The sequence below is a fragment of the Pelodiscus sinensis genome, chromosome 20 (genome assembly GCF_049634645.1).
Source record: "Pelodiscus sinensis isolate JC-2024 chromosome 20, ASM4963464v1, whole genome shotgun sequence".
Lineage (NCBI taxonomy): Eukaryota > Metazoa > Chordata > Testudines > Trionychidae > Pelodiscus > Pelodiscus sinensis.
Genome location: NC_134730.1, coordinates 22,920,380 through 22,941,855, shown reverse-complemented (window position 1 = coordinate 22,941,855; position 21,476 = coordinate 22,920,380). Strand labels below are relative to the sequence as shown.

Below are 21,476 nucleotides of genomic sequence, written 5' to 3'. Positions count from 1 at the left end.
CACCACCTCCCTAGGTAACCCATCCAAGTGCTTCACCACCTTCCTACTGAAGTAGTTTTTCCTAATATCCAAGCTAGACCTCCCCCGCTGCAACTTGAGACCATTGCTCCTTGTTCTGTCTTCTGTCACCACTGAGAACAGCCTCTCTCTAATACTCTTTGGAACCTCTTTTCAGGTTATCAGCTATCGCCATTATGTGATACTATGGTGATGGGCAGGGCTGTCTTTAGGATTCATGGGGTCCTACGCAGTACTATTACACTGGTGCCCTTATGCTCAATGGCAGCCTGGGGGGAATGACAAGGCTGTTATCAAATTCCCCCTCGCTCTTTTCTTCTGTAGACTAAATAAATCCAGAACTGGACGCAATGCTCCAAATGTGGTCTCACCAGTGCCGAATAAAGGGGAATAATCACATCCCTAGATGTGCTGGCAGTGCTCCTACTAATGCACCCCAATGTGCCATTAGCCTTCCTGGCTACAAGGGCACACTGTTGACTCATAGCCAGCTTTTCATTCACTGTTATCTGCAGGTCTTTTTCTACCCAACTACTGCTTAGCCAGTCAGTCCCCAGCCTGTAACAATGCGTAGGATTCTTCCATTCCGAGTGCAGGACTCTGCAATTGTCTTTGTTGAACCTCATCAGATTTCTTTTGGCCCTGTCATGATTATGAGGGTTAGCCAGCAGCCTGGGGATTAAGGGGTTAACTACACCTAGCCAGGTGGAGTGACCAATAGGAATGTAGGTGGGACTTTTCAAACTGGGACAAAGGAATTTGGGTTTTTTCTTTTTTTTTCTCCCCTTTTGTCTCTGAGAGAGGGCTCTGCAGCTACAGAGAGGGACAAGCATGTCTCTCTCTCTCCAAGACACCATTCTTCATTTTCTGTAAGTAGGGTAAAGTTTAGGTAGTTTCGTTAGGTTTTATTGTTTTATGGATTGGGTATGGGATCTGAGATCTGGCACTGCTTAAAAGATGTTTTGGCTTTTCTTTGTAACTAAGTTCTAGGCCCATGGAGTTTCTCCATGAGTATATTTTGTTACCTCCCTATCTAGTCATTATGTTTGCAACAGGAATATTGTTGTAATAATAAAAGTTCTTTCTTTTCTTTTTATTAACCTGGTAGTGGTTAATTGTGTGCCTTGATTTTTATTTTAGGGGTAAGATTTCCCAAATGATCTTTCCCCTGATTTCTTTATCAACATTTAGGTGGTGGCAGCGGAAGTTTTATTCCCAAGATCTAGGTTTTTAAGATTTTGGGGGGAGTTTGATACCAAAGCCTGGTAGATAAGGCTTTGGGGTACACTTGCTGGCCCCCACTTCTGCATTTATCATGCTAGAGTGGGGAAGGAGCCATGACAGGCCCAATCCTCCAAATTGCCTTGGTCACTCTGGAACCTAGCCCTACCTTCCTGCATATCTACTCTCTTGAGATTAGTGTCCTCTGTGAACTTGCTGAGGGTGCAATCCATCCCCTCATCCAGGTCATTAATAAAGATGTGGAACAAAACCGGACCCAGAACCAATCCTTGGGGCATTCCGCTTGATACCGACCGCCAACCAGACGTCGAGCTGTTGATTGAGCCTGACCATCTAACCAGCTTTCTATCTGCCTTTGCTAAAGTCACAGTATAGGCCACATCCACTGCCTTTCCCATGTCCACAGAGGCACTTGCCCCATCATAGAATCTTGTGGGATGAGACTTCCATGTGACTCCTCCTGTGTGTGCTACTCAAGCTGAGTCAGACTCAGTGGAGCAAGAACAGTTTTAAAGGGAGGTGATGAGCCCACTTACCCCGTCTACCTCCACGGCCAGCAGAGGCTGAGAGCAAAGCCCCAGCCAGCAGCCAGGACCCTGGGTGAGGAATTCTCAGGGCTGTAACTGGGATCAGGCAACAGAGCCCCCGGCTCATAGGGCGGCAGTCAAGAACCCAGTGTGTGGGGCCAGCAGCCAAAACCCCAATGTGCAAGGTGGCAGCAGGGACCCCAGGTACTGGGCCTGAAGCCCAGGGGTGCTACACCACCTCCAGCACTCCTAGTTCCTGCCCCTATGGGTCAGGCGTGTAAAACCTGACCCTAGTCCAGATAGAACACAGGAATCAATTTCTTGAAAGGTGGGTTGAGAGGAGGGGAAGCAGGTCTAGGTTTCCAAGACACTTGACGCTTGTCCATGGGCAAGTACATTCCTGGGTCCATGTTGTAAGTAAACAAAATAACATTTTCTCTTCTTGACAGTGGCACATTTGGCTTCAATGCATGCAAGGCACTTTATGGCACATCTTATAGTTCTGTACACATCACCTGGGTTGCCCGTACCCAGACACAGAATATACAGCTGTGTAGGACACTTGGAAATTTGGGGCACTGCTGGGTCTTAAAATCCACCCTCCTGCTTCTTCCTGTCCCTGTCTGTGGCTGATGCAGCCCGGTGAGTCTTCTTCTGGTGAGAATCTAATTAACATAAAAGTGAAAAAGCTGGTCAGACCTATTAGCAGAACATAGAACTCATGAAAGAGCCATTCAAATGACAATGAAGCCATTTAATAGGTATATACAGTCATTTTCTAAATGTACTGTCTCCATGCATCTGACAAAATGGTTTTGACGCACGATACAGCTTATGCCCAAATTAATCTGTGAGTTTTTAAGATGCCACAGGATTCCTCATTGTTTTTACAGATGCAGACTTACATGGCTACCCCTCTGAGACTGAATTTAATATGTTAGTCAACAGGACCTTAGTTTAAAATTTGCTTTAAAAGTATTTAATTGGTGTACTGCTGAAGATTATAAAATCACACCTCTAAAAATTTGTCATTCCCCCCAGGCTGCCATTGAGCATAAGGGCACCAGTGTAATAGTACTGAATAGGGCCCCATCAATCCTAAAGACAGCCCTGCCCATCTCCATAGTATCACGTAATGGCGATAGCAATAATGATGTTCCTATGGAACTTTGTCAAATCTTTGGAATGTCTCCCTATTGCAAGTCAAAATTCTGCTTTGGGGTAAGATTTTCTTATCTTCTATTTTAAAGATTTTTCTAATTAAAAAACTTTTTGGTAGGGGATTTCAGTAGAGAAGGGAGCATCAGTGCTGCATGAACATCATGGTGGAAAACTTGTGTTGTGTGTGTGTGTGTGTGTGTGTGTGTGTGTGTGTATAGCAAATATCACATCCTGTAGCATCTGCCACACACTGGTTACACAATAGATTTTTCTGGTGGGTACATAGTGTGTGGATAGGAGGAGAGGAAAAGATAACATTTTTGGTTTTTTTATTGAAATTCTTTCTGAGCTGTGACCAGATTTGGTGTGAGCAAGTACAACTGGATTGAGTTGCAACCGGCCCCAAACCAAATAGAAGCAGATAGTTCTAAAAATTCCCTCCCCTCCTTTCTTTAGAGTCTTTAACTTGACTTGCTAACCCATGTGAAAATTACTGACTGTCTTGTCTTTATTAACATGAGGTAAAATCCTAGTTAACTCCAGTCATGAACATTGTCTTCCTAGTGCACACACAACCTGTGTGGGCCCTCCATCAGACTGCCCTGAACTAAACACAAAGAGCTACCTGTCTCTGAAAACAATGATTTAAGGTTTCAGTACACAGAAGACAAAGGTGTAGCAGTTACATGGTTACACAACACATGACAGTCAGCAAACTGCTTAAGGCAAACCAAATCAATTTTTTTAATTACTGTATTGCGATGCTAAAGATCCAGGAACAAATACATGTAAGATAAAGTTTGCGGAGGGTCCTAGTTGTGCATGAAAAATGTAGATTGTTGTTTTAAGGGAAGGTTAAAAATGCCATCAAATATTCATACTAGAACTTTACAATATTAAGCAAGAGGGAAGTGGCTTGAAGTATTCTAAGCACATTAAATTTGTATGTTGTTGTTCTAAGGAATGGTTTAAAAAAACATGAGAAAGCAAAGCCTAATCAGGCATATATAGACACGTGTGCGTTTGTGTTTTGGGGGAACCAAGAATCTGGCACATGAACCAGTTGTAGAGTTAAGCAATAAAGACTGAAAGAGATGGGAATTCCTAGTAATTTATGACTGAGAAGAGATTGAATGCTCCCAAATGAAACCAAGCAAGGAAGGGGTTAATTCCTGAGATGCCCACTTCCAAACTTGATTTGGGGCCACGAGAGGTCTGGACACCAAATGCTTTAGACCAACCAAAGGATTATATTTGTCATCAGAGACTCTACAGCAGAAAGTTGACTTAAGCTATGCATCTATAGCTACGTTATTCATGTAGCTGAAGCTGACGTACCTTAAGTTGAGTTACCGCAGGGTCCTCACTGCAGGGGGGGGGAGAGGGGCGGGTTGATAGGAGAGTTTCTCCCATTGATATCCCTTACTCTTCTTATCTAGGAGAGAGTAACAAGATCTAGCAGAGCGATCTGCAGTCAATTTGTCAGGTCTTCACTAGACCCGCTAAATAGATCGCTGGTGGAGCAATCTCAGAGCATCTATCTCGGCTGTAATGTAGCTGTAGCCTCTGTTAGACCATTTTCCCTCATTATTTCAGTTTCTCTTGGGTCAAATGAGCTGGCCCAGGCTTGGCAAGGAGAAACTGGGCCTTACCACTCTGTAAACCAGCCAGAGCAAGGAGGGTCCATGCTGAAATGCATGCGAATTAAAGAGATCGTGGCCCAGCCCTTTAGGCTGCTCCCTTGGCATAAAGTGACTGGAATCTTCAAGGATTTCCCCAGCCATCTATTTCCTCACCACAGGGTGGCACAGAGTTGATGTAGTACTCCAATCTCCTGCCCCCTCCCCTCAACATCACATACCCAGAACAGGGTAGCAGGAGTGGGGCATGGCAGAGAAAGAGGGAAGCATATCCAATGTGCTCTGGCTTGCTCCATTGGGAGCCCTTTTAGGCAGTACATTTAGAGCAGTCCCAATGACCGTTCTACCATCACACCTAGGACTTCACCCCTTGCATGATAAAGAGGGTGGTACCCGAGTCCCTGCCTGCTGTGGGATTGGTCGCCTTGCATCATCTTGCCCCCAAACTCCAGGAGTTCTGAATTGTCTTCCCCTACTCAGCTACTGAAGGAAGCACTCCTCCATTCCAAAGCAAATCAATTCAGCACCTCCCACCCTTTGAGATCAGCAATTTGTTCCTTTTTAAAGAGAAATTAATTATAGCGCACAAATAAATGCAAGAACTGCGAACAAACTGATGACTCTGACTGAAAAATTTGGCACTTGGAAAACAAACAAGAGCAACAACACTGTTGTGTGTCATGCTAAACTCAGAGAGAGACCTTTGAAATGCTGACTTTTTTCACACTGCGGTCGGCGGAGCGGCAGGAAACGAGTTTTCTGTGTTTTGTTGGTTAGTAATTACATTTTTCATATTTTATTTATTTCCTCAAAAGAAACAAGTAATTATCACACACTCCTTCCCCCAGACCACTTTGGAAGATTTATCAATTATAATCTAGAAGAACGGCCCCATGTTAGACTTCAAATGTGTCTCATTAAAGATTTTTTTTTTTTTTAGGAAGAGTGGTGGGAAAACAAAGAACTGCTGTGCTGTTGTCTTTTACTTCTCTTTAATGTTGGGTTCAGAAGTAATGATGTTGGGAACAATCATTCTGCGAGCCTCTGCTTCTTTGTGTTTACTCATTAAACAAGAGATCCAGGTGCTCTCATGAGGGGAAAGCTCATGCTAACGTTGGCTTTAGATAGTAAAAGTCTCTTCACTTTTGCTAACAAGCGTTGCTTTGCAGGGAAGGGATTGTGGGGGAAACAGGAGATCTGCCTTAAAATGAAATTTCAGGGCCCAGCCCCAGAAAACGAGCTTGTGAGGGGTGGTTTTACTCTGGAGAGGCATTGGGCTAAAATCAGTTGGACTGCATCTGCCTAAGTCAGGGGTGGAGAGCCTACAGCCCAGGGGTTGGATCTGGCCCCTGAGGCTCGGGGCTCCCCACCCCCAGCATTAGGGACCCCATACCAGCATCTCCCAGACCCTGCACCCCTACCCCACTCCTGCTGCACCCCCCTCCTGCCCAGACCTCCTAACTCCCAGACTGCTCCTGCACCCCACTCCCACCCAGATGCCTCACCACTCAGCATGTTTCTCAGCATCCCCCCCTCATTCTTGGCTCTACCCCAGTGCTTAGGGCGGCTTACAAAATCTACTAGGAGTATCTTTCTGCTTCTCCAGCTGGGGCTGAGTTGTTGGGGGGAGAGGGTTTCGCTTCTCACTTTTGTGCAGCCCCCGACTGATTTTTTTTTTTTTGTGTGGGTCAGCAGTCCCATAAAAGGTTCCCCACCCCTGGCCCAAGGACTAAGCCTGCAGTTAAGTGTTGCAATGTGTATTTGCATGTTATCACACACAGCCCCAGCTGTGACTGAGTGGAGTAGGCAAGACATTCTCTGTAAAGCCCCCTCTGCTTTGGAACATGCTCCATCGCCTGGTCCATAATTGCTCCGGTTTATTGTCTTAGTGGGACAGTGATGGGAAGGCATTAGTGACAGGCAGTCCAAGGGTTTTTTCTTTTTATGCTGGATTGTTGTTGGTTGTGGTGGGAGTGGGGTTCAGTGGGGTTCCGTGAAAGAGACGGGGCTTCTGCAATTTGGTCTTTAAACAGGGTTTGGCCATTGAGTGGGGGACTGGTCTAAAGTGGACAGGCAGAGTGAGAGAGTGGACAGAACATGGGTTTGGGAGCCAGGAACCTCAGCCTTGACATTCTGGGTGGCCTCGGGCAAATCACATCCCCTCAGGTCCACCAATGGGGAGACCAAGGGGGCTGTTGCTCCAGGGCCTAGTGGTTCTAAATGGCTCAAGGATCCAGGCTGTTGCCAACTCCTGTGGCAGTGGTGGTATCTGGAGCCCTTTAAATCACCATTGTAGAGTCACCAGGCATGCTCCAGGCGGATCTTAGGGCTGCCTGGGGGTACTACCACTGTCTGGGCAGCACTGATGGCCGGCAGCCCCTTCTGGCTAAAGCCCTGCCCCTTTCGGGAGCATGGAACTTGTTCCTCTACCTTGCCCGGAGGCCCACCTTGGCTGCCGACTCCCCTGCATCCCTTCTATTTTAATATTGCGTCTCCATGTTGGGAGGCATAGTTAGTTAATGTTCGTACCATACATCAAACATATATAGTGCAAAACTAGTGCCAAGAGTATATCATTATATCTAGAACTGTCCTGCCATTTTTTTTCCTGCTGAAAGTTTAGGGTTCATCCTGGTTTTCAATGGTTAATTCTAAATCTTCAGAAAAGAATGAAAACTGAAAACTTGGAGTTATAGATAGGATGACTCGTGACCCAGGGTCCCAGGCTGGACCATATCTCCCATGATGCACTGTGGTATTCCTTTTTTGCTGAAGCGCTTCCCGGCATGATGGGAGATATGGTTCTGGTGGAGAACTTGGAACATAGAAGAACTTCATTTCCCAGTAAGCAATGCAGCAGCATTTCTGAATAGATTTTTTTTTTAAACTTCTGGACCAAAACTGAAAACTTTTTGGTTCTCTAGTGTACGATTTCTCAATGAACCGTTGAAATTTTCCATGGAGAGCAGACCCTTTCCACATGCAGTTTTTTATTTAGTCAAAAATCCAATTTTCCATAAAAAAACAGAACATTTTCAACCAGCCCTAACTATATAACCTATCCTGGTAAACGTCAGGGGACTGAGCCACATTTCACTGGTGCTGACTTCACACTGGTGTCACTCCATGAGCTTCAAGTGGGAGGAGCACCGCATGTGTTTAGAGGACACCAATGGGTGTCTGAGTAGAGGAGAGCATTTGCCAACCCATATCAAAATCCAGAATTGGGCCTAAAAAGGATTCGAGTTGCTTACATACAGGGCTTCATTTAGGAGCCGCTCTGTCCCCAGTGAAGTCAATAGCATCCCACCGACGTCACAGCTAAAATAACAATTCCTCATGCAGTGGGGCTGACAGAATTGCTGAGCCTCTGGCCAACGTAAGGGGGGACGATTCCATGCTCCCAGAAGGGGCGTGGCCTCTGGCAGAAGGGGTGGTGCTGGGAGCAGCCAACCCCTATTGCTGCCTGGAGCGAGCCATGCTCTGCCCCCGCCAGCCCTCGGCATCGCCTTGAGTGCTCCACTGGCAATTTAAAGGGCCCAGGTTCTGCCCACAGCAGCTGCAGCAGTAGCAGAAGAAGCAGCCGGGAATCCCAGACCCTTTTGAATCACTGGGCTCTGGGTCAACTGCTCCTTTTGACACCCCCTGTCCCCCACATGTGGCCCTGCTCTCGAGTCATTTGCGGAACCCCATTGGCCCAGACCCTTTTAGGTTAAATATCACGGACGCTTGTGACTCTAGGGAGTAATGTGTCTAACCCAGCTGCCACCAGCCACCTCGTTGAACGTCTCCCTCTCCCTGCAGAAAAGGCGACTGGTAGGAAAATATCAAGGGGAGTCTTCAGGATCTGCTTAATTCTTAATTCTCGGTGCTTTCTGAGGCTGCCTCCTTCCCCGATCAGTCCCCTTTCATTCTGGCTTTCATAGCTGCCCTTGTTACTGTTGTTAGTACAACCCCCCCCCCCTTCCTTTTCCACATCGCACTTCTGTAACTGTTTTTGTTCTTTGTTCTAGTTCACTGTCCCTTTGAGGCTCCCTCTGATGTCTAGGCAGTGGTGTGTTTTTGATAATTCCTCCTTCACGTGGGCATCTTCTCTCCCGGCATCAAAAATCAGGGCAATGGTTATTTGAAGGGGACGCTCATTAGAATAATGTATAATTTGCCCTGCCCCCCTTTGGGACTGAGAAGTGGGGGCATCTGAGTCAACACATGACCCACATTTAAACAAAGACGCAGACGGCGCAGACTCGCGCTTTCCAAACGGCAAGATAAAATCGCAGCCTGGCTACGGACAGGGAGCTTGGGCTGCTGGGCGCACAACAGAGAGAAAGGGCTTGTGTTGTGAGGTGCTTGTCCTTCGGCTCCAGTTGATGACACAGTCTTGTGCCCTCTGCTGTCTCAGTCTCAGTGACATCAGTGGGAGCAGAACCAGGCCCTGGGGTGGTTCGAGGCTGCACAGAATAGGTGCGGAGCTTGTGCATAGTGGTGCTGGAACAATTTTCAAAGTGGGGTTCTGAGCTGTACCCCGTTCGTGCCCCTCATCGCCTCAGGCAAGGGGCCACATCTGGTGGTGGCTGGGGAGCCGTGGGCCATGGCCTGGAGCAGAGCTAAATGCCTGGCGGCCAGGATCTGGTACTGGTGACGGAGACCTCAGGACCAGTGGCCAGGACCTTGGGTGGCAGCAGAAGGGCTGGTGGCTGAGACCTTGGACAGCAGCGTGGTGCAAAGTCTGGGGGTGCTGTAGCACCCCCGCAGCCTTACTTCCCATGCTTCTTGTGTGCACCAGGAAAGGACTTGCTGGACTGTCAAGATGCTTAGATATGGAACTGGTGATCTGCAAACTCCTTTATAGATATTAAACAGAAGGATGCATATAGCACCATCGTAGGCGGGTAGCATCATGGAATATGATGGAAAGTGGCACCTGGGAATATTAAAATGTTTTAGCCAAAATGACACATGGTCCATGACCTAACTAGAACCCAGGAATCCTGACTGCTTTGAACATCTCCCTACAGCACAAGACGCTAAGAGCTGTTGGGTAAAGAAAACATTTGAAATGGGACGGCGGTAAAAAGGAGCTAAAAAAGAAGGGAAATAGCTGCTTTCCTGCTGCTTCATCTAACTAATATGTGGGACAAAATGTCTCCCATGCTCTGCCATCAACCATGTTCAAAGTGTGGCAGTCTCAATGGGATGTCACTGCTATAATCCAGAGTAGCATAGAACTGGAGGAGCAGCAACGAAGTAATTCACAGAATCCTAGAATCATAGAACACTAGAACTGGAAGGGACCTTGAGAGGTCATTAAGTCCAGTCCCCTGCCCTCACGGCAGGACCCAGTACCATCTAGATCAGGTCTACTCAACACACAGCACGTTTGTTTGCAGCCTGCAGTGCGGTTTGGGTTTACGAGGGTCTCAACATGAAGCCTGCGGGTGGGATCTTTTGAACATGGCCTCCACTGGGAAAACGCTCCACAATGGCAAGTCAATATAATGGTCTTCTGTTGATATGCGTAGTTAAATTCCTGGACTGTCATTGGTCATTAAAAGTGCTGTCACATGGATGGAAATTGGGTAGATATTGCATTTTATTAATATCAGCAGAACAGACTTAAATGGGGCCTGTGTGTTGTGTAGTCTTGCCTTAATCTTTGTATTCATGCCCGTTAGTATAAAAGAAGCTATTTGCATGTGTATGCAACCACACTTAAATTGCGGCCCTTGGCATGTGCTATGAGTATCATTGTGGCCCCCAGAGCTTCCAAAGTTGAAAGCTCTGCTCTAGATCATCCTTTTCAGATGCCCCTCTAACCTGCACTTAAATATCTCCAGTGATGGAGATTCTACAATCTCCCTAGTCAATTTATTCCAGTGCTTGACCATCCTGAGAGTGTCTAGACTACATCCCTTTTTCAAGAAATGGATATAAATTAGGCACGTTGATATTGCAAATGAAGCTGGGATTTGAATTTCCAGTGCTTCATTTGCATAATGGCGGCCACCGCTTTTTTTTTCGAAACAGGGCTTTTTCGGAAAAAAAAACAAACAAACAAAAAAACCCGGCAGTTTAGTCGGGGATCTTTCGAAAATAAAACCCTTTTTTGAAAGATCCTGTAAACCTCATTTTTTGAGGAGTACAGGATCTTTTGAAAAAGAGTTTTATTTTTGAAAGATCACCATCTAAACTGCCGGGGGATGGGGGTTTCGAAAAAGCCCCGTTTCGAAAAAAAAAGCGGGGAAATTCAAATCCCGGCTTCATTTGCAATATTGATGTGCCTAATTTACACCCCTTTCTCGAAAAAGGAATGTAGTCTAGACACATCCTGACAGTTAGGAAGTTTTTCCTAATGTCCAACCTCCCCTGCTGCAGTTTAAGCCAATTGCTTCATGTCCTATCATCAAAGGTAAAGGAGAACAATTTTTCTCCCTCCTTCTTGTAACACCCTTTTAGGTCCCTGACATTCTTTTAGGTACTAATTACAATGAGGCAACCAGAAAATAGATCAAAATCATCATCATTGCTCATTACTGCTTCATTCTAGAATTTACCGCCAAAGACAAACTCTGGAAGTGTTCTCCTTAATATAGTATTAATCTAGCTTGCCCCAGCTTGCCAGATCAAATGAGCACAACAGCTGGAGGTATGCCTACCCAGACTCACATTACGTAGCTATCTAAATTGCTGATGGATTTCTCAGTCAAATGTACATATGTGCCCAATTGGCAAGGAGCCGCATCGGTAAGCATGTTACCTTGTTGTTTTACGAGAGTTTGGCACCAACCAGACTCTTTTGCAATGAACAAACTTGGTCTAGGCAAAAAACGAAATGCAAAGTAGGAGGTTTGGCCCATCTCTAGTGAGAATCTTCAAAGTGGGACTTCCCCTTTAGTGATGTGAAGGTCTTTCAAGAAGGAATTCCCCCAAGCAATAATAGCTCTCAGAAGGGGTGCCAATACCCGGAAAAATCAAAGCTTTGAAAATGAGCCTTCCCATTGATAGAAGACTTTGCAGAAGCTCCCTCCTACCTTCCCGGATGCCTTTCAAGTCTTAGCAAGTTGGAGACTCTCAAAGACTCCAGTCAGAAGTAGGGCAGTAGCCTCCACTGAATCCCAGCTTGAACAAGAGGCCTGGACTTTGTTTGAGGTGAGCAAGCCCCAAAACTAAATCTGAGCTGGCCTTTTGTCTGACTACCACACAAGGACCTCAGTGCTGGTTGTCCTTGGGTAGGGAAGGAGAAAACTCTTATCAATGTTTTCCAGAGGAGGTTTAAAAAAAAAAGAATTAACTTCTATCACTCCCTCCTCCCCAACTTCTAAAGAATAAGAGAGACAATAAACTCTACTTTCTCAGGTACACCCTTTCCAGAAAGGTGTTCTTCCGTAGATTGCTCTTCCTTAAGATCAGTTTTTCCTTTGCTAGGCATGATGTCAGCCCACCAACTAGGTTTTTTTTATTTGGTTAGGGCCCCTCCCTCCCTTCTTCATGTATACTTTGCTGAATTAAAAGGAAAATGTTTTCCTGTTCTCCCATTTCTCTCCTTGTAAGTAGGCTTAAATTATTATCTCTACCAAACAGAAAAACCTTTCCAAGCATGAGTGAGAGAAGAAGGAGTGAAACTTCATCTTACTTCGGTTCCTTTTATGTGGTCAGCTGATGTTACTCCAATTCCACAGCAGGAAACAGGAAGCCGGCTTGTGGCCTGGATCATCGCCACTGCTGCAGCATGAAGGAGAAGGTTAGAAATAAATAAAAATCACCTCTGATTTCCTGAGAGATTGCCTGAAGAGTCCCACCTTGCTCAAATGCTGCTTTAACTAAGCCGTTGGCGCTCCAGCCCCTTCGGGTGCGAGGAGCCTCTCGTCCCACTTTAAGTACAGGACTGAAATGGATTTCATTTCATGGGATGAGCCCCTTTGATTCCAGTCTCACCCAGCAGTGTTGACCCCTGATCTTCTAAAGGGTGAAATGCCCCCCTGTGTGCTGAGGGACCCCTTCTTCAACAAGGTGCTTAAGCACACACCTCTGCCAAAGTGCAGGAAGTCCCCAACTTGCCAGCGGGTTCATTTGCAAGGCGATTGTTTGGAACTTGGAATGCTTTTTCCCATTGGGTACATCTAGATTCCATGCCTCTACTGACAGAGGCATGTAAAATAGGCTACATGATATAGTCAGTGAAGCGGGGATTTAAATATCCCCGGCTTCATTAAAATAAAAATGGCCGCCGCGCTATGCCAGCTCAGCTGATCGTCGGCACAGCGCGCGAGTCAAGATGCGGATCAGTCGACAAGGGAAGCCTTTGTCGACCACTCCTGTAAATAGGGGCAGCCCTAGACTAGCTGCCAGCAACTGGCGCCCTAGGCGAATCATGCAATCGGCACCCCCACCTTCAAACCTCTCAGTGATATTGCGCCACCATTTGGTGCCCCATTTAACTTGGCACCCTAGGCAACCGCCTTGTTTGCCTGTATGGATGGGCCGCCCCACCTGTAACCCTCGTTTCACAAGGCATAAGAGAGCGGTCGACAAAGGCTTCCCTTGTTGACAGATCCGCATCTTGTCTTGCGCGCTGTGCCAAAGATCAGCTGAGCTGGCACAGTGTGGTGGCCATTTTTATTTTAATTAAACCGGGGATATTTAAATCCCCGATTCATTTACTATGTCAGGTAGCCTATTTCACAAGCCAAGCTGGCAGAGGCATGTAATCTAGACGTACCCATAGAAACAATGCTGAGGTTCCCAGGCTAGCCCACAAAAGCCTAGTGCAGTGGTACCCAATGCGGTGCCCATGGGTGCCATGGCGCCCGCCGGGGCATTTATGTGCGCCCGCCGAAACATCTGCCCGCCCCCCCCCCCCCCCCCGCAGTGCGCAGCACATGCACAGTGCCAGCTCTGGGTGTGTGGCGCATGGGCACGCCCCTGTCCCAGGCGCGCAGCACATGCACGGTGCTGGCCCTGGGCGCAAGGTGTGTGGGTGGTCCCTGCCCGTGGCATGTGGCACGTGTACGGGGCCGGCCCGGGGTGCATGGGTGACCCTCCTCAGGTGTGCAGCGCATGCGTGGCCCCACCCCTAGAAGCCTGGCGCGTGAGCGGCCCCACCCCCGGGCGCCCGGCAGCCATGAAAGGTTGGGGACCACTGGGCCCTAGTTAACCCATGATGTAGCTGGAAAGCTGTGTATTTGCAATGCAAATAGTAGAAATAGGTTTTTTTTATTTCACCTTGAAAGCTGGTGCTTGAGGAAAGGCAGGTTAAATTAGAGGAGGAGGAGGAGGTAGATGGAGATTCTGAAGGGGGCTTCTGGGCATCCCCTGGGGCTTCTGTGGCCATTCCCATCCCCCAGCTGTCCTTCTCTTCCTCCACAGACTGCACCCAGCCCCTGTTCATCAGGTGGCAGCGAACAGTGTAAGTGCGGGCCAGAGGACTCTGGAGGAGCAGGGGTCGGCTGTGCAGCCAGCAACTGGAGAGAAGAGGTGGTTCCTGCTTCCAAGTGTCGCTTCTCTCCAGCCGCTGGCTGAGCAACAGCACTTGCATTGCTTACTACCACCTGTGACTCATCTGCTCTCTGAGGCTGCAGGGGAGCTATTGTGTGTTTTGTGTGTATTGGATGTTCGGATGCTTGTAACTCAGAGAGTGCCTGCATGTGTGTATTTGTTCTATGGCCCACACAGGTCCGCTGCTGAGCTGGATCTGACTCAGCCAGGGTATGTCTCCACTAGCCACCTAGTTCGAACTAGGGAGGCTAATGTAGGCATTCGAACTTACAAATGAATCCCGGGATTTAAATATCCCTGGCTTTGTTTGCATGTGCCCGTCCGGCCGCCATTTTTAAATGCCACTAGTCCAGTTAAACGGTAATTCGAATTAAGTCCTTAGTTTGAATTACCTGTTACACCTCATTCCAAGAGGAGTAACAGGTAATTCGAACTAAGGACTTAGTTCGAATTACCATTTAACTGCCGCATGTGGCAGTTAGTCTGGACTAGTGGCATTTAAAAATGGCAGCCGGACGGGAACATGTAAATAAAGCCCAGGATATTTAAATCCTGGGCTTCATTTGCAAGTTCGAATGCCTACATTAGCCTCCCTAATTCAAACTAGGGGGCTAATGTAGACATACCTGCAGGTGCTTTAGTTCATGCCTAAGGCTAGGTCTACTCTAGGGGAGAAAGTTGACCTAAGATACTCGACTCCAGCTATGAGACTAGCATAGCTGGAGTTGACCTACCTTAAGTCAAATTTCTGTAGCATACCCACTGTGAGAAGTCACTGGAAGAAGCTCTCCCATTGACTTCCCTTACTCCTCACAACCTGGTGGAGTAGCAGGGTTGATAGAGGAGCCCTCTGTGGTCGCTTTAGCAGGTCCTTAGTAGACCCACTAATTGAACCCCGGGAGATTGATCTCCAGAGCGTCGATCTTGGGATAAGTGAAGACAAGTCCTAACTATAAACATTTATCAGTTCCATCCACTTCAGGCATTTGCTCAAGGACCTTTCTGAATCAGAGCCATGCTCATCCTTAGGCCTTTGTACTGCTGAGCCTGGGCACTAAGGGGTGACACTCATCCAAGAGCTCCATCTCTTGCCCTGGAAGATATAGTCAGCATCTGACCACAGAGCCCACCTGGGGCTGCATGATCATTGCTACTGCTGTCACTTTTACAGCAGCAGCAGCAGCCAAATCGCTGACAGTGCTGTGTTTAGCTACGACAGTTCTGTTACAAATCCATGGGAATTTTACCAGTTAATTCCATGTGGTTTTGGAAGAGAAGGACATTGTGGCTGTCTGCGTGTGCTAGATATTTCCACAAGATCTTTTAAAATTAAAACTCAGTGGTTTCCATGTCTTCTGCCTGTTTTTGTAAATCACGACAGACAGTGTTAAGGCTCTTACCTGTGGAAACATAAATTCTTGAATATGTGCCCATTTTTGTAATTTCCCTATTTGCAGGCAAATCAAGTGTTTCTTCTTCTGGTCTCCTACTTGGGTTCTCTGAATTTATGCCAAGTTTATCATGAAAATATTTTTTTTTTTCATATTCTGTGTCTCAGAAGGGCACAGGATTAAGAAGGTCTGGATGTTCCTAGCAGCTCTGCCTGTATTTTGCATGGCTCCCAAAGGAGTTGCCTTCTGCTCCATGGAAGAATTCCTATCTTAACCTGTCCATGCCTCGGTTTCCCTATCTGTTAAATGGGAACAATATATTGACCCATTTTCTTGCTTTATTAATCTATCTACCATGTTTCTCAGCTATTTATTAGAGTGAGGAGGGAAAGTTTTCTTGTCCAAACTCAGGACAAAAAGTCAAAATCTTGTAAATGTTTCTGAACTGCAAATCCAAAAAATAATTTCCCTTTGGTTCAAGTTGAAACCAGTTCATACTGATAATTTTGATTTTTTTTGTTTGATTTTGACCTGTGTGGGGTTGTTTTTTTTTAACTGCAAATTACATTTCTTAGACTAAGTGGACTTTTTGTTTCAAGAATGTCACATTGAGAGGTTTGGATGATGTAATTTTCAATGGAAACTTTAGGAGACTCAATCCTCTACTGGAAAAGGTTTTGGTTTTGAAAAATGGGCCTTTCTCAACAAGAAAACTTTCTGTCAAGAAATTCCAGGCCAACTCTCACATTTAACAGTCTGGGATGGGATTTTTCAAAGTGGCTCTGCATTTACCTAATCTAAGGCTAAATCTAAACTATGTGGCTTTATTGGGAAAAGCTACACAAATTGTGCTCCGCAATTTGTGTAGCTTTTTCCGATTGCTTTTCCGAAATAGGCTTTTCCGCCATTTGGCCCAGTCTAGATGAGGCCAAATGGCGGAAAAGCCCCTTCGTTCGGCAGAGCCCTTATACCTCGTGAAACGAGGTATACAGGGCTCCCCGAAAGTGTGTGTTTGCTCTTCCACAAAAAAAAGCAGAAGAGCAAACGCGTTACTTGGAATAAAGAAAAACGAAAGAGATGGAGTTTTAAAAAAACAACAAAGTTTAAGATGCAGAAGCTGTAGTGATCTTAAAGAAGAGACTGTGTTACCACAGAGAAATTCATGCATGATACTGAATTCCCCTTGTTATACTAAAGCTACTTCAGTTCTGAAGATTAACAAATCGGTCTGTGTTCACAGAGTGTGTAACAAAGTGAAGCTATGTTGTGCTACCAGACTTTAAGCCAAACTCCATATTATTTCATTGAAGAGATCTGCTTAAAAATCCTGGCCCAATCAATCCCACAAATGATCCATTGTTCTGACCTTTGCAAATGACTCAAGCTTGGATAGCTTGTAACATGATAAATTAGCAGGCATCTCTGTGAGGTTCTCACCTTTGTGGCATGTCTAAACGGGTCGTGGTGGTAGAGATGTGTAAAGGGTTACTAAATATTTGTCATTTGGACACCTCTGTCATTTCCTCAGGCATATTTCTTTGTAGGAGGATAATGAAGAGTAACAAGTCTCCTGTAATGCAGTCTGCCCCTGAATCAGGGAGTTGTGTTCTGCAGGTGACTCCTCTGTGGTCAAAGTCTGAGGAAACGAATAAGGGGGAATGATGCATTTCTTTACAAAAAACATTGTAGCCTGATTATAGAGCCAAATAAAAATTTACTGACTTTATCTTGTGTCATCAAATTAACAGTTCTTACACATCAGTTGAAGAGGCTAGAAGGGACTTGTTAGCCCTTTTAAGATAGAAACCCTATCAGGAAGTTTTGCCCATGTCATTTTTATCTGCTAGACAATGGGGAATCAAGCTACTCGTGTATTAAGGCCAGAAATCGTTTCTCAGGATGACACAATCTCATTTTTCTGAAGAACTTCTGACCTAAGACAAAGCATTGTTTGGTGTTCGATGCTAAGCACTGAGCAGGCATTTGCATGCTTAAATGATATCCATTCTTCCCAAGCACAATCCTGCAGGGTCAGATTTCAGCTGCTCATCGAATTATATGTACTTGTCATGGATCCACAGCTACAAAGATGAGAAAATGAACAGGTACGGGGTCTTTCCTCCAGTGTTAATCAGCATAGCTCAATGGAGTTCAACCTGTAGGTGACTTCGGTGGCACTTCACCGATTTACACCAGGTGCAGATCTGGCGGCTAGTTTCTAATCGGCAAATGCCGGTTTGATCCAGTAGAATTTTCAGGTTTTTTGCAAGGGAGGAAATCTTGAGGGGAGGGGAAAGTGAAGCGATAATGAGCTACTGCATGATCAACTGCAAAAAAGGTATAAAAGATATAGACCATTAGAAAAGAAAAAAGCCTTAAATGCTATCTGATATTTTAGCTGAAAAGAGCTTTATTAAGTTTTTTTTTTAAATCTACATTGCACAATATAGAGTATCCAGTCCTGTAGATTTCCACCGCAAACTCCTCTGAAGTAAACTACAAAGGATTGTGATGTTTCTTCTTTCAGACTTTTTCTTATATGAACTTTTTTTTTTTAAGGCGCCATATCCCAGTGAACAACCCTCCATTTCTTTTTCTTGCTGAAACTGCAGATGTACATTATGCTAGTGTGAAAAAAGCTAATTAAACTGCATAGACTCTGCAGGAGGCAGCGAAGGCCTGCAGTGCACAGGGGATGATTGATTTGGACTGTCACACAGCTCCGCTGGGTGTCATAACTTAGTGACAAATAAAGGATTACAGTGTCCCAGAGTAACTCTCTCCCTTTTATTGTTCACCAGACATCAAAGCACGAAAGCATATTAGCATTTTTAATAAGTAGTTAGGTCAGCCAGGGCTTACAGTTTGGAATTACTTTATGTAAAACTAAAAAAATGAAAGAAAACCCAAACTTATTGGTAGATTAAAAAAATGGAATGCCCACAAGGCAGGCGCGATTCCTTCATTGCTTTCAATTGCAATTGCATTATTTGCCTCAAACAGGCAGGGAATGTGTCTTTCCCGATCATTGTGAGCTGGATGGCTAACTGGAGCGGGGGAGGGAGAGAATAAGAGTTGCACACATTGAATTCAAAAACGATTACGGAACTTTTTAATTCTAGAGATGCGGGTGGCACATTACTTGTTCATTGTTCACAAGGAGCATATTGTTTTCCTCTTACAATTTAGTGCTATAAAATATTTGTTTTAAAAGTACCTTCTCTTGAATGAGCAGAGATCCCTGAAAACTCAAGTGCAAGTTTTTTATTTAAAAAATATAATTTGAGGGTGTTTACCTTCATTAAATAGACTTTGGATATGAAAATGTAAACTGAGACAGAATAGTGAAGTTCATTTCCTTATCAGTAATGCTATTAGCTCAGCATAACTGCTAACGTTTTTCTTTGAAGTGGGCAGAGTCCTTTTTGATCGTGCTGTTCTGTTCCACAGAACTAGATGAAATGATGTGATTACAATATCATTTGCATACGAGATGTCAATTCTGTATTGGTCTTTTGAAGCACTGTGTATATAAATGTGTGTGTGTGTGTGTATACACAGAGATGTAACTAATATCTATAAATGTTTTACACACACACACACACACACACACACACACACAGTGTAATGATAGTAATGCTCCAGTTAAGACTGAAATAATATGTTCATTTTTAAATACAAATTATCAGCAACACCACAACTTGCAGCTATCAAAGATCTATCATTATTTTTCCATGTTAGAGCATATTCCCAGGAATGCATATCATAAGATGCTTATAAATGCTGTATGAAGCTCAGACTAAATCTTTATATACAAGGTCTGTGGCCAGAAACACCCTTCTTTACAGCACAGTTGGAAAAGAGAAGACTGAGAGGGGACATGATAGCAGTTTTCAAGTACCTAAAAGGATGTTACAAGGAGGAGGGAGAAAAATTATTCTCCTTGGCCTCTGAGGATAGGACAAGAAGCAATGGGCTTAAATTGTGGCAAGGAAGGTTTTGGTTAGACACTAGGAAAAACTTCTGAACTAGCAGGGTGGTTAAGCACTGGAATAAGTTGCCTAGGGAGGTTACAGCATCACTGAAGATACTTAAGAGCAGGCTAAATAAGCAATCAAGGATGGTCTAGATCAGGGGTGGGGAACCTAAAGCTGGGGGGCTGCATGCGGCCCCCAGGTGGCCTGGATCCGGCCCCTGAGGCTCAGGGCTTCTCGTCTCCCGGCATTGGGGAGACCATGCTGGTGCTCCAGCCCCTCAGCCACCCCACTGCAGGTCTGGAGCATACCAAATCTTACTAGTCTGGGCCCCCATGGTGTGTGAGGGGAATGTGGGGAGTGTCCTTCTCAGTCAGGGGCCATGTCAGTGTGGGCTTGGGGCTTTTTTTGCTTCTCACTTGTGAGCAGCCCCAACTTATTTCCCCGTGGGTCAGCAGCCCCCGACCCAAAACAGGTTCCTCACCTCTGGTCTAGATGGTGCTTGGTCCTGCCGAGAGGGCAAGGGGCCTGGACTTGATGACCTCTCAAGATCCCTTCCAAATCTAGTATTTTATCATTCTATGATTCTACAGTTGATCAAAACCAGTGCAGATGGAGCAGTGATGTTTAAGGGTGTTTGATTACATCTTGGTCAATATGCGCATGTTCCAATGCCATTCAAACCAGTGGTTAATTTTGGTGGTCTTTGGATTAGGCCATAAAACGGTGTATGTAATTTATGAGCTATGGTGACAGAAAAAGGTGTAAATGACAGCAATTTAGATTCCTAACTGAACTGGCCCCTCTGTAGTTGAGTTCTAGAAATGGTGCAAAGAAGCAAGGTTGTGTTGTTTAGATACAGGCAGTCCCCGGGTTACATGGATCCGACTTACATCGGATCCCTACTTACAAACGGGGTGAGGCAACCCCGCACTAGCTGCTTCCCCCCAGCAGACCAGGGAGACGCGAAGCTAGCACCCCCCCCCCCCCCCCCCCCCAGCAGACCAGGGAGACACGGAGCAGCTTTTCTCAGCAGACACCTCAGCTTGAGAATAAAGGACTGAGGGAAGTGAGGTGTGGGAGAATAAAACTGAGCTCTGGAGAAATGTTTGGCTAGAGTTTCCCCTACAATGTGTACCAGTTCCGACTTACATACAAATTCAACTTAAGAACAAACCTACAGTCCCTATCTTGTACGTAACCCGGGGACTACCTGTACTGCTCTTTCCCACCCACAGCTCAGATGTATCTTTGTTAACGACCTCGGCAGGGGACATATTTTTATGTTAAGGACTGAAATATTAACAGGTCTCCGAACCATCTGGTCTTCAGTCTGACTTCATGACACACCCCAGTTACTTTGCTTCTGCTTAAAATTCATATTTTCTTGAAACGTCTTGTAGGCAGCCTATCCCAGCACCAAAAGCTCAGTGCCATCACAGACGTTTTTGAGGGCCGGAGCTCCCACTCTGTGAGTTTAGCTTGCAGGACATTAAAGGATCCCACAGTTACTTCTACTGCCTGTGCAACAAAGGCAGGTTCCAACATGACATGTGATAACCACTTCTGTGCCACTTCTGCCATTGTGGTCTGCACCTTGGTCCTAGACCTACGTGGTACTTTCCATCACAGTGAGTTTTGAAGGCTCAGCGACTGAATTCTAGCAATGGAACGGTAACAGCTCTTTATAGAACAACAATTCACCCACTAGTGATTCATCCATTAGATTCAATAGATGTGGACACAGTCGAGACATAAGAACATCTTCATAGAGGGCTTGTCTTGTGATTGCAAATGGGAGGCGAGGTGCCCACATAAATCCTTGCCCTGCTCATGCACAACTGAATAACATTCTTCTGTCAACGACAGTGACTGCCTGCATGGGAAAGTCATTCTTGGAAAGCGTTAAGTGCATTTTTAGCTGTTGCTCTATGCAGCTGAGGAACTGGATCCATGGAAGGGACCCAGCATCATGTGACCAGTCAACGCTATGGATCACAAGGCAATATTCCATGGACCACCAGTGAT

The 21,476-nt window shown here is 45.7% G+C and overlaps 1 long non-coding RNA gene across 3 annotated transcripts in view; it reads left to right on the top strand.

Moving 5' to 3' along the window:
- Nucleotides 1-11,648: 11,648 nt before the first annotated feature.
- Nucleotides 11,649-21,476, top strand: part of LOC106731434 (uncharacterized) — a 96,054-nt gene continuing 86,226 nt past the window's right edge. For all 3 annotated transcript variants that reach the window (XR_012896970.1, XR_012896968.1, XR_012896969.1), the window contains exons 1-2: nt 11,649-11,737; nt 12,170-12,329. This is a non-coding gene — a long non-coding RNA (uncharacterized LOC106731434). The remainder of the gene's footprint in view (nt 11,738-12,169; nt 12,330-21,476) is intronic.